General features: G+C 47.0%; 1 pseudogene; it reads right to left on the bottom strand.

Annotated features, from left to right (window-relative positions):
• Positions 1–11521: 11521 nt before the first annotated feature.
• On the bottom strand, positions 11522–11700 carry LOC119168783 (U2 spliceosomal RNA; annotated as a pseudogene).
• Positions 11701–13077: the final 1377 nt, after the last annotated feature.

Raw genomic sequence — 13077 nt, 5'->3', positions numbered from 1 at the left:
GGCGAATGACTTCTATTTTTTTTATTGAGTGATACGTTAGGAAGGGCCGCTATACAAATATATGTACAAAATGGACGCACATACATCTATTAAACAACCGCGTATGTTTTATATTTGCAGTTGTTTACAGTTGCATAACGATACAACAGTAACATGGATATTAGCAACACCAAAAGCGGTAAGCTTATATCAAGTGTTGGTGTTTGCGCTGGTGCGCTCCAGGATGGTAACCCTCAACAGTGCTACAGAAATAAACTCCAGAGAATCGCGCATAACTACAAATGACGTTAGCCTGACAAGACGGGTGTATCATAAAAATACATATTCCCACCTGGTGTTTTGTGCCAGTGAACCCGTTTTGTGCTAGTGAACAAAGAAGACAAAGAGGGGCAACCAGCGCCAGCCCGGGATGTCGTTCTCCGTTTCTGACATTTTTGACAGTCGCATCTGCTTGTATAAGTTTGTTCGAGCACGTAGCGCATGACCACTGGTGGAGGTACGGGGCACGCTATGCATCGATCCCCTCTAGATACACGAAGCTCCAGCCCCGTACTAGTAATTACGCCTGTTCACCGCGCCAGCAGAGGAATCCGTGGACCGGACCCCGAGTTCAGACTTCTCCCAGAGAAGAGATAGCTTTAACTATCTCGGGAAGCACCGTCCCAAGAGGCTCCACCCCAGCTGGTATGGAAGGCGCAACGCCCATATGCTGTTCAGATCGCGAACGCAGAATCTCTTTCACAGCGTAGACCATGAGGATGTTGAGGGTTGACTAGTACGCTTTGACCTCGTGGCCGTCATACATGTGAGACAACACAAACAAGCATAGATATGTCTACTTCACTTCGAATGACGGAACATGTGTTTGGTACGAAAAACGTGCAGGTGCATGCACGTCGTGGAAGGACTTCAAACGCCAGCTTCTCAAAATGTATGCAAGTCCCAATCGCCTAGAGAGAGCCGAGCGTGATCTGTAGTGCCGTATTGAAATACCAAATGAAGGCGTAGCAATGTATGTTGGTTGGCACATGACGCGGCTTTTTGGACGAGCCGACTTTCACATGCTGAAATGAAAGAAGATGTGATACCTGATGCGAGGAGTGAAGGAGCAGTTGTTCGGAGGTCTTGTACGCAGTTAACCCAAAACTACGTCAGAATTTCTTGCTGAAGCCGTCCTAATTAAAAGCACGCTTTGGCAACGGACCCAAACATACGAACGACAAGTCAACTTTGCCTCTGCTACGGAGTACATGGGTGGCTTTGGGAGCCTCTTCGACTTCTTCCGAAAGCTCATATGCTCTGCAATGCGTGAAGAACTGCTGAAGATATCAGTACCCTCGGCGCCTACTGTGAGTTTTTTGTCTGGTATCGTTCGAGACGAAGTTCAACAGGCCATCTGAGAACCGTCCTGTGAGAGAAAACTGCGGCCCCTAAATGACTTTCCTTGCTTGTCGTACGCGCAAACTTTGCTCCAGCCAGCAACACTTTTGGCTCCAATGCCACCGCGGCCCCGGCGATGGTTCCGCCAGACCAAGCTCTGCGCCAACTTAAACGACCTTTCACTCAGCTTCCCGCCACGGCGCCAGCCATGCTGCAGGTAGTCCATGCGGGCCCGTACTACAGCGACCACTGACCGACTACGTGAAAATCAAACGTGTGGTAGAACCCCGATAGACGTCCTCCTTGCTTTCACTGTGGCGAAACTAAGCACATATACAGACAACGCTGTGACCGAGAGCAGGGACTTCGTGGTTCTCGGCCAACATTCCCGCTCCTAGGTTTGGACAGTGGCCGCCGGAAATTGCGGACTACGTTGCCCAGCAGCGCGGACCAATATCTCGGCGCCACTCACGTTCTCCTTCCCCGCGGCAGTTCTCGCCTAATCGTCGCACCTATTCGGGTGTAGTGCAGGCCCGGTCGCTTGCCCGCGTGTCGTACTACCCACAGCGACCTTCGGAAGCAAGGTCGCTCAGACTGGTCTCGCTCAAGGCCCGCTATCGACGCGGAGTCACGAAACTGACGAATAATTGATGATGACATCACCGGCTGATTGTGGAAGAGTTTCCTTAGATATTCCTGTTCTGCTAGATGGTCCCGAAGTAAGTGCTTTATTGCACACTGGCGTGGACTATTCCATAATTAGCGAAAAACTGGCCGCCCATCTGAAGAAAAAAAATGGCAGCATATCCACGGAGTGAATGATGGAGAGTGGGGCGAAGCATCCATCCGTCCATTCGTTCTTCCTTCCGTGCGTCCATGCGTCCGTCTATGTGACCGTCCATCCGTCCTTGCGTCCATTCGCCCGTCCGTGCGTGCGTCTGTTCGTGCGTCCGCACGTCCATCTGTGCGTCCACCCCTGCGTCCGTCCATGCGTCCGTCCGTCGGTGCAGCCATCTTCGAGTCTATCCATGCATCTGCCTGTGCGTCCGTTCGTCCATCTTTTCACTACTTCAAGTACCACCAGCTCGCATCTTTTCATCATATATTTCCTTGTGAGATAGTGCTCAATGTACATGCCAAGAGCTGCTTAGGGGGAATGAGAAACAAGAGAATTCGGATTTTAGTTAACGCGCACGCTGCGAAATTTTTATTGTTCAACAACGCACAGAAGAAATCTCTCACCGGCACCACCTTGAAGGTCTAAATATAGGACTGGTGACACACCACGACGACTACTACGATTACGAGGGACGAACTGGTGCCGCTATAAGGAGCTTCTCCCATAAAAAATCACGGCATATCCATTGAGTGATGAGTTAGTTAGTTAGTTAGTTAGTTAGTTATGTTGGGTTTTGTGGCGCAAGAGCAACTAAGGCTATGCTGCGCCAGACTCATGATGAGAATACTTACAGCAAACAGGGCTATGACAATGACTCTGAAATGTCTTAACGGCGATGACATATGAATATGATGAGCGGTGAAGCGTGGCTGTATAAAGGCCTAAAAGGATTGGCTCCGCAAACGCGTGAAGTATATATCTCTTCTAAGATTATGTGTGTGATGCTCGGGGTGGTCGATGTGTATGGTTGGTGCATGAGGTTATGTTAAACCGTAGCGGCTTTTACATAGCACTAATACCATACCCGTGTCCTTATACCTAAGGGCAGGGAGGCAAGTGCCTCGTTGTAAATTCGAGCTGCAGCAGATGCCTCTCCGAAGAGGCTGTGCTACGAGTCACATCAGTCAAGTTTTGCCATGTCTAGCGGTAGCATAGTTTAGTGTAGTTAGACCTTGTTCAGAAGTTGTGCTTCATTTAAAAAGTTGATCACATCAGCTATGGGTATTAGGGCGTCATCGCCCAAGAGTAGCATTGGATGGAAGGGAATATTTAACCTGTAAAACATACGGAAATGTTTTTCTCTTAATGTTTCCATATGTGGGCAAGCTATTAAAATGTGCATTACAGTTAGTTGCTCCTGACACTTATCGCATGTTGGGGCTTCTTCGCCTACCAATAGGTAATTATGTGTGATGTGCGTGTGACCTATTCGTAGTCGACATATAACTACTTCGATAAAACGCGCTTGATGAAGACAGGTCTTCCATTCACCAAGAACAGGTTTAATTAGGTGAAGTTTATTGTTTTGTTGTAATTTCCATTCCTGCTGCCAGTGAAAGGTGGTGGCCCGGCGAACAGCTTCAATCCCATCTCTGGCAGGTATGTTGGTTTTTGACTCGCGCATCTCTTTTGCTGTTGCAGCTAGATGGTCTGCCCTTTCATTGCCTGGGATCCCGACATGACTCGGGACCCAACAGAGGCGTATGGTGCGGTCGTCAGGTGTGTGGGATAGCATGTTTAAAATATCGCCTATGAATGGCTCATACTGAGATTTATAATTGAGACTTTTCAGCGCGCTTAACGAGTCTGTAAATATTACGGCTTTTTTATGTTTTGAGCTTATAATGTATCGTACTGCCATCCATAACGCATAGCACTCAGCGGCGTAGATGGATACGAACTGCGGTAGTCTAGTTATTTGCTCGTGTGTTGCTCCTACCACACTGCTTCCGACATAAGCAGATGTCTTCGAACCATCAGTATAAAATTCTTCGTAAGTGTTGTACGTTTGTTGTAATGTAAGGAATTCTTGTAGTATATGTTCACGTGGGGTGTTTTGTTTTTTTATAGGTGTGAGTGAAAAATCCAAGAATTTGGAGAAATCACTCCATGGAGCCAAACTAGGTGGCCTTCTGGCAATGGAGAGTGCTTCGTTAGGAATATTCAGGGCATGAAATTTTTCTTCAAATCTTAGTATTAGTGGCTTAATTACGTTTGGTTTGTTGGCATAGTGTTGTCGTAGGTCACAGCGTGTGACAATACTGTGGCATATATGATCTGGTGAAGAACGAACTCTAAGGACATACGTGAGCATTAGTTTCGTTCTCCTATATTCCAAGGATGGTTCGTTACTTTCGGCGTATAAGCTCGAAATAGGTGAGGTTCGATAGGCACCTGTTGCGTGGCGTAACCCTTTGTTATGAACAGGGTCTAGGCGCTTAAGGTACGAGCCTCTAGCTGAACCGTAGATTATACTACCGTAGTCTAATTTGCTGCGAACTAAAGAGCGGTAGATGAGCAGGAGGCACTTACGGTCGGAACCCCAGTGCTTTTGGGACAAGACTTTGAGGACATTGAGGGCGCTGTTGGATTTCACCTTGAGATTATTAATGTGTGGAAGAAAATTGAGCTTCTTATCAAATACGACCCCCAGAAACTTCTGTTCTTGTTTTATTGGCAATACTGTTTCGTTTATTTTCAGTACGGGGTCTGGTTGTAAGCCTCGTTTTTGGGAGAACGCTACAGCAACCGTCCTTTCCTCAGAAAACCGGAAGCTGTTTTTGTTAGCCCATTGTGTTAGCTTGTTTAGTGCTATTTGAATCTGTCGCTCGCACGTCGCCATGTTAGATGACCGGCACGCTATTTGGAGATCATCCACATATAGTGAGTGCATAAGAGTAGATGGTATGACTTGGTTCACAGAGTTCATTTTGACGACAAAGAGAGTTGTGCTTAAGACACAGCCCTGGGGCACACCGTTCTCTTGAGTAAAAGTTCCTGAAAGTGTGGTGCCTAAACGAACCTGAAAAGTTCGGTTCGATAGGAAGTCGGACAAGCAGTTGAGCATCCTTCCGCGAATTCCAAGATCTGCCAGGTCTCGTAAGATACCGTACTTCCACGTTGTGTCATATGCCTTTTCAAGATCGAAAAATACTGCTAAGCAGTGTTGCTTGTACAGGAAAGCTTCTCGTATTGTATGTTCAAGGCGAACGAGGTGATCGGTGGTGGAACATCCTTTCTTGTAACCACATTGGTGAACATCTATCAAGTTATCGGTTTCTAGGATGTATGTTAGCCTAATATTAATAACGCTTTCGAAGGAATTCGCCATACAACTTGTAAGTGCTATGGGCCTGTAGCTTGTTGGTAATGTAGCGTTTTTTCTGGCTTTGAGAAATGGAATTATAATGGCTTTTTTCCACTCTGTTGGCATTCTGCCAGTGATCCAAATAGCGTTAAAGAAGTGCAGCAATGCCTTCACCGCTTCCTGGGACAAATGGGCGAGCATTTGGTAATGTATTTTGTCTGGGCCAGGTGCTGTTTTTTTACCTCGAGAAAGCACTCTGTTAATTTCCTGCAGGGTTAAGGGGGAGTTGTATGATCTGTCGTGATAACCTATAATAGGAAGCTTTTGCTTTTCTGTAAATTGTTTATGTTTTAGGAAAGCTGCCGAATAGTTTGCTGAGCTCGAAATAGCGCAAAAGTGCTGCGCTAGTAGGTCTGCCTGTTCGCCTAAAGTTGTCTGGATGCCAGGGGTTGAGAGAATGGGGATGGTATATGAACTGTAGTTGCCGGTAAATGTGCACCTGATCCCACATTCTTTTAGATGTGATGGAGCTGTTGATGGATGAAATGTACTTTTTCCACGAGAGTTTTTCAGCCTGCCTGCGAATAAGTCTTGCCTTTGCTCTCGCCTTTTTAAATGCTAGAAGGTCTCTCCTGTAGGATGTTTACGAAAAATGCCCCACTCCTTTTGTTGCATTTTTTTAGCACTCTTTCGTCCACCATGGTTTAAGTTTTTTCTTTATAATGCCGGAGGATTGTGGTATTGTTTGTTCGGCTGCCGCAAGTATGCAGGCGGTGACTGTCTCGTTCATTTCCTCTATGCTTAGGCCATCAAGCATCTCTTTTTCTAGGGCAGCTTTTTCAGTGAACAGTGGCCAGTCTGCCATATGTAGTTTCCAACGCGGTGGTCGGGATTGAGTGGTGGGGAGGGTTTGTGTTAATTTTATGAGAGCAGGCATATGGCCACTGCCGTAGACATTATCTATCACGCTCCACTTTAGTTCGCAAAAGAGCGAAGGTGAGCACAGCGCTAGATCTAAGCAGCTAGTGGCTCCTGTGCTTGGGGAGCAGTAGGTGACGCTACCAGTATTTAAAAGACATACGTCATTGTTCAGAATAAAATCTTCGAGGGTTTGTCCTCTGGTGTCAGTTGTACTGCTTCCCCAAAGCATTCCGTGCGCGTTAAAATCCCCTGCGATAATAAACGGTTCAGGCAGTTGGTCCAAAATATGCTCTATATCTTTAATTGAAAAATGCGTGTGTGGGGGGATATAAATGGAACATATGGTAATAGTTTTGTGAGCTAAAATGGTGACGGCTACGGCCTCGATGTGACTGTTGATGGTGATCTCTCTCACTGCAATTCCACTTTTGACGACAATAGCCACGCCACCGGACAACCGGCTAGCGTGGATGCGATCGCGACGTACTACGGTAAAACCTCTGAGGAAGTTGGTGTGTTTTTCTTCCAGATTGGTCTCCTGTAAGCACATAGCCATTGGAGAGAGACTACTTAGCAAATCTTTTATGTCACCTATGTTGTGAATGAGTCCTCTACAATTCCAATGGAGGAGAAAAGCCATTTTGGGCAGTGAACTTGAGCAGAAAAATGGAGTAAGAATTGATTGGTTGGTAATAAAACCTTGGTGACATTCGTGTGATACTAAAGTCAAAACAGAATGGTACCATAACCTTTCAGGTTATGGAAAAGGAAACTTAGTTTACAGAGCTTTTTGGAGGCCCTGTAATTTGTCTTTTGTCTTTTTTGGAGCGGTCGAGAGAAACTCGCCGCTCCTTCGGCGCTGCACGTGCCGTTTGACTGGCCGTTGTGTCCATAGCTTCATTAGAAGCGTTGGACCGTCGCTCTGCCGAGCGATCTCTGGGCGTCGTGGGCTGCGGCTCAAGATATGAAGCCTTCAAACCCTCTACACCGGACGTCGACGGGGTTCCCGCAGTCTGCCCGTTGCCTTGGCTCGTGCCAATGCATGTCGACGCCCGTGGTGGGGCCTTGTTGAGTAAGGCCGGAGCAGCCTTGGCTGCTCCCGCAGAAGGGGCAAGCGGCGGTCGCTCCAGCACGCTGTGCGTAGCTTTGGCGGCCACCTGATGCTGTCGTGGTGCTGCCCCCTGTTGCACCACTTCAGCAAATGATTTTGTTGCATAGAAAGGGGAGACCCGATGCCTTGCTTCGCGGAAACTGATGTTGTGGGTGACTTTAATGGTAATAATTTCTCTTTCTTTTTTCCATGCTGTGCAGGATCTAGAATACGCCGCGTGTTCTCCATCGCAGTTCGTACAGTGGGGTTCGGCCTTGCAGTCATCATCTGCAGAGTGGCCTGTGATACCACACCGTGCACAGGTAAGCTGCCCACGGCAACTCTGAGAAGCATGTCCGAATCTTTGGCACTTGAAGCAGCGCCGCGGATTCGGAATGTAGGGTCTCACAGACAATTTTACATAGCCGGTTACTAATTCTTGCGGTAGTGTGGAGCACCCAAAGGTCACAATTATGTGCTTGGTTGGAATTTCTTTGTTTTCTCTTCTCACTACGATACGCTGTACGTGAACGACGTTTTCGTCCTTCCAGCCAGCCAGAAGCTCATCATTCGTTAGGTCTTTTAGGTCATCGTCTGACACAACGCCTTTGACAGTGTTCATCGTTCGGTGCGCAGAGACGGTTACGGGCTTGTCCCCAAATGCTACTAATTTTTCTAGTTTCTGAAACTGTGTCTTGTCTTTAACTTCCACAAGCAAGTCTCCGCTTGCCATCTTTGTAGCCTTATAGCCAGTTCCGATAGTCTCGGTTAGGCACCTAAACACGAGAAATGGGGAGATGTTGCGAGCTTTTTTGTCCGAGCTTTCGCAATGAATAACGTAGTACTTAGGGAAATGGTCTTGTTTTTCTGAAATTGGCATTGCATTGGCTTCGGTGCGCCACCTTTTGAAGGGGCGATCAATGGATAAGGGGTTTCGTGATCCCATAGAAAAGTGCAGTTCCTTCAGTAATGGCGCCAACCACCCACCACGGAGCCCAACAAGGGGACGTGGCAGAACATGTAAACATGTCTGCACAACGCCAGTAGTACGCCACTGCCATAACCTAATATATCTATCCAAGTTTGGATATTTACACCAGGTTAACTCTTGCCGCCAGGAAAAATTGGAAGTAAAATGAAGTGAGGAGAAGACAGGAAAGATGTAAAGTGAGAACAAAAGACGAAGATGTAGGGAGAGAGAGATAGGAAAAGGCGACTGCCGATTTCCCCTGGGTGGGTCAGCCCAGGGGTGCCGTCTACGTGAAGCCGGGGCCAAAGGGGTGTGTTGCCTCTGCCGGGGGGCCTTAAAGGTCCAAGCACCCAGCGTCGGCTCAACCCCCAGGATCCCCTTTTCCCCGGACACGGCAAAGCCACGCACGGCTAGGCGTGGGAGGGAGTCAAAACTCCCCCGTTAGCTCGGGTCCGTGGTGTCGCTACACACCAAACGCCTGCTTGCAGAGACACCCCTGCGGGGCATTGAGTGATGATGAATGGAGCGAAGCTTCGAAGGGTTTTATCGGCAAACTGTGAATTATCCGCTGGACGTGTCCGTTCGTCTGTCTGTCTGCCCATCAGTCCGTTCATCTGTGTTTGCGTTCATCCATCCGTCCCTCCGTCCGTCCATATGTGTGTATGTATGTATGTATGTATGTATGTATGTATGTATGTATGTATGTATGTATGTATGTATGTATGTATGTATGTATGTATGTATAAATGTATGTATGTATGTATGTATGTATGTATGTATGTATGTATGTATGTATGTATGTATGTATGTATGTATGTATGTATGTATGTATGTATGTATGTATGTATGTATGTCCGTCGGTGTTTATGTCCATCTCTTCATCCGTTCATCTAGTGAACACTCTAAGTGCCGGCATCTCGCATCTTTGCAATTTAGTTTTTGATTTTCATAGCTATAGACTCTTTTGTTTAGTCGTCTTGTATGCAGGCACTGGATGCCTTTACTTTTGACAACTGTGCCACTGAAAAGGCAGCATTGTTTGAGAACTGGCCAGATGCCAGACAGCTGCTGCGCCATTTTCATGCGGACTAGGATGAACGGCGCTGCTAACACTTACAAAGAATGGAGTCTGCCAAAGTAGAAAGAAGCTGCTCATGTACATTTTTCAGAAGGTATCATAGTTTTTAACTGAAGGTCTTCATTGTGTCAAGTGCACACTTGTTTACTGGTGAAGGGCAAAATCATCCATGAAAATTCTAACTTAGGTTACAAAAGATGGGGGTGTTGGCCAGAGGTTGGCCGAGGGCGGCACCAGATTATTTTGTTGTAGAAGAGGGCACCCATGATAAGTGAGTTTTTTCAGGGGTGGGGGGGGGGGGTGCAGCTATTGTGTTACGACCATGTTACCTCTTGGGGAAACAATGGTCAGGCGAACATTTTGAGGGGCTTCGGCTTACCCCACGATCACCACTGGTGCCTCCCTTGGTGTGCGCGTCTGTGAGTGCAAGTTGTGAAGCTTCACTTCGAATTAAAAAAAACAAGTACTAATTCTGAGTGAATAAACGGAAGCTTACTGTATATATTCAGTTTTTATGTGAGGTATTGTTTTTTATACAAAGAGTTGACACACTGAATAGGGTAAAAACACTGAGGTGTGTAAGTTTTAAGTGTGTCGTAATTTTTATACCCTCGCTTTCATAAATCGAACGTCTAATTAACTCTCTACACTTTCAATGCTTTCAGAAGTTGAAGCTATCAGTTCATGCATTGCCTTTGCATATTTTGTCTAGTGTTGCTAAGCTTTAATGGTAAGACAGACTCAAACAAAACAATAAGACTGACACGGATACATCTAGTTTTTTAAGTGTGTTCACTAACTGTTTTACTCCAAGTTACCGAAGTCTGAGTGCAACAGTCGGTGATCCTGAAATATCTTTCCGTTTAATTGCTGTGAGAGACCTCGATTACTTGTGCAACGGTTTCATAATGTATATGTGCACATATGCAGGTCATGCATGCTCACCAAGCGAAATTCCAAGAAGCAGCAGTACAATTTCACTCTCAGTAGCACAAGGGCCATGCTAGCCGTGTTCATCAGCATTACTTCGACAAGCAAGAATGGGTGTTGCTTTTCATGTTGAAAATGAGCACAGAAGTCACTATACCAACAAATATTAGGAAGCCTCTGTAAGTATTTTGAAAGACATCGTAGTACACAGAACAAAATCATTTATTGTTGTGGCTCTCACTGAATTCGTCCTTGTTGTGTGGGAGAAGCGCTTCCAGCACAGAATTCTCGATAATGCTTATTCGCGTGTGTTCGATCACAGGCTCCTGCATGAGAGGCTCTTGAAGAGGTTACCAGATGACATGCAGTGCAAGATCAAACGTGATGGAGACGGACAATACATTGTCCCAAGTGCTAGCGAGGACAAGTGATATCTTGTTTACACAGATGTAGGTGTATTCACATGCAGGGCCGGGCAGCAATATGCAATTTGTAAGCATTAGTCACTTGTACATAAAGTGCTTGGTGGTTGTTCCGAAATGCGCCGCTGCTTTACAAGGAAAGCTGCAGGTGTGTCTGGGGTGCGTCCTCTGCTGTTCCTCGCGATTTTATTTTGTGATGGGGAACAGTGTACATACAAAGACGTCGTGAGAGCACATGCCTTCAGGGTAAGACGTCTCGTGAAGACGTGAAATAAAAATGCCTTCGCTTGTCACTGCGACTGTAAACAGAAACACCAGCACGCAATACAAGCTCTTTCATTTTTTTCTGACATGCGCAAACTCCAAAAGTGAAAATAGCTAAACAAGTCTGCTTTGTCACATACACACTTAAAATTTTCCTTGGAAACAGTAAAACCAACTGCTCATTATGTTTATTAAATGCGGTTTTAAAAAAAACTTGGAGAATGTATGCGTCAACAGAAGAAAGGGGCTGCAATATATAAATTTTGGACACAAAGACTTACTTTTCCAAAGCAATTGTAAGTGTGAACACAGCTAGCGCACTTCCAAACGCGAGCGAAAGGCGGCGAATACCGCGTCACTTGGTCGGCGTGACACCAAGGCTTCGGATAGTCGCCTCATCCTCGCAGTTCACCCCAATATCCTTGGGGAATCCTAACACGTCGTTCTTATTGAGAATAGTGTTGTACTCATCCTCGCGGAGGCGAGTGGGCCGATTCGGAGATAGTGCAGTACCGGGTCAACCCATGGCGGAGTAGAAGCAAGCTTCAAGCATTGCGCTGCAATGCAAAAATAAGTTTATTATCTTCGATAAAAGTAAAATATGCATCACATATTAAGCTAATAAGAACAAAGGGTGGTTATCAAAAGAGGCAACACATAGAGGGAATGGTAGTCTCGGCCTTGCTGGCCCGAGCGAAGGCCGCCCGAAGCTTCTTGGGCCAACGCGCCTGACGCCAAGGGTGCAGCGCTCTACCAGCTGCCCTTGCGTCCATCCTTCCTTGCCTAATAGCTTGGCCAGTCACCATGGCGTAGAGCCATGGAGAAGCTGCCTTGGCAGAGACCGGAAGAACAGGGGCTGAGTAGCACGTCTACCCAGGGTCCGGGAACCGTGAGCTTAGTCGGGAATGTCCTCTTGGGGGACCACCCGCCAGCTAAGCAAGCGGCCCCTGAACACATAGATCAGCGCAGTGGTGTAGTCAGGCGAACCTTCAACCCACCGCAGGGCGTCACTCCCCGCTGCCGCACCCCAAAGTGAGACTGCCCAGAAAATCCTAAAGACACATACCATCACGGGTCCAAAGACACCAGACCGCCCTGCTAAATAGGCTAGGCATTTAGGTGCGGAACAGCATCGAGCCATAGAAGCAGGACCTAACCTCAGGACAGAGAAGAACAGGTAAATTGGGGTGCAACTGATCGGTAGCTCCCTAAGGAGCGCGTCTTGGATGCAGCGCGAGTGCCAGAAGGAAGGGGTAAAGAGAAGAGAGTGGAAAAGAAAAAGAAGAGTGAAAAAAGTGGTTCACTCTCAAAGGAAGGGGGCATCAAAGCCCGTCCTCAGGGCCAAATACATGTAATCACGAGGGGTAGGAAAACGCTTTGATGTTAGCCAAAATGCCGAGAAGCGATCTTAGACAAAAGATCGAGAAGCGACATTTATATTAGCAAAAGGCCAAGAAGCGCTCTGTCCGCTTGATGTTTCTTGTTTTGCTTACAAACATGTTGAATCTGAAACCTTCTTTTTCCAGACATCGAAGCCGTGCTTCCTTGCTTGCACGCGAACTCTCGATTACGCCCATGACTTCACAATAAATGCTTGCCGGCGCACTTTATCAGGCACGTCACGAGAGATGCTACAGCACTTCTTTTCAAACTTATACAAGGTGTACATTTCAAACTCGTGCATCAAAGCCTTGAGGGAAAAAAAATGACTGTACCAAAAGCTATTACGTCACCCATCTAAAATTACTTCTACGATGGCTGGCCAAGCAACGCCTCTGCAAAGACGACTACAATCATTGGCGAAAAGGTGCTGCCGCTGGCTGCTTCAGCGCACGCAACATATGCCTTGCAAGTTCGATGTGGCGCAACGCCGCACCGGAGTCGACGACGGTCCTGCCGTGAAATGCAGACCCGCGAATGCGTGCGAAATGTCTACATCGTGTGTTGGTATGCTGGTCAAGGGAGAGTGATGTGGCACAGCGTAACAATGTGAGTGTGCGAAACGCCTTTGCGATGTCGTGCAAGCGTTCCGACTG

The sequence above is a fragment of the Rhipicephalus microplus genome, chromosome 6 (genome assembly GCF_043290135.1).
Source record: "Rhipicephalus microplus isolate Deutch F79 chromosome 6, USDA_Rmic, whole genome shotgun sequence".
Taxonomy (NCBI): Eukaryota; Metazoa; Arthropoda; class Arachnida; order Ixodida; family Ixodidae; genus Rhipicephalus; species Rhipicephalus microplus.
Note: the sequence above shows the minus strand (reverse complement) of the source record. Positions and strands in the feature narration are given on the sequence as shown.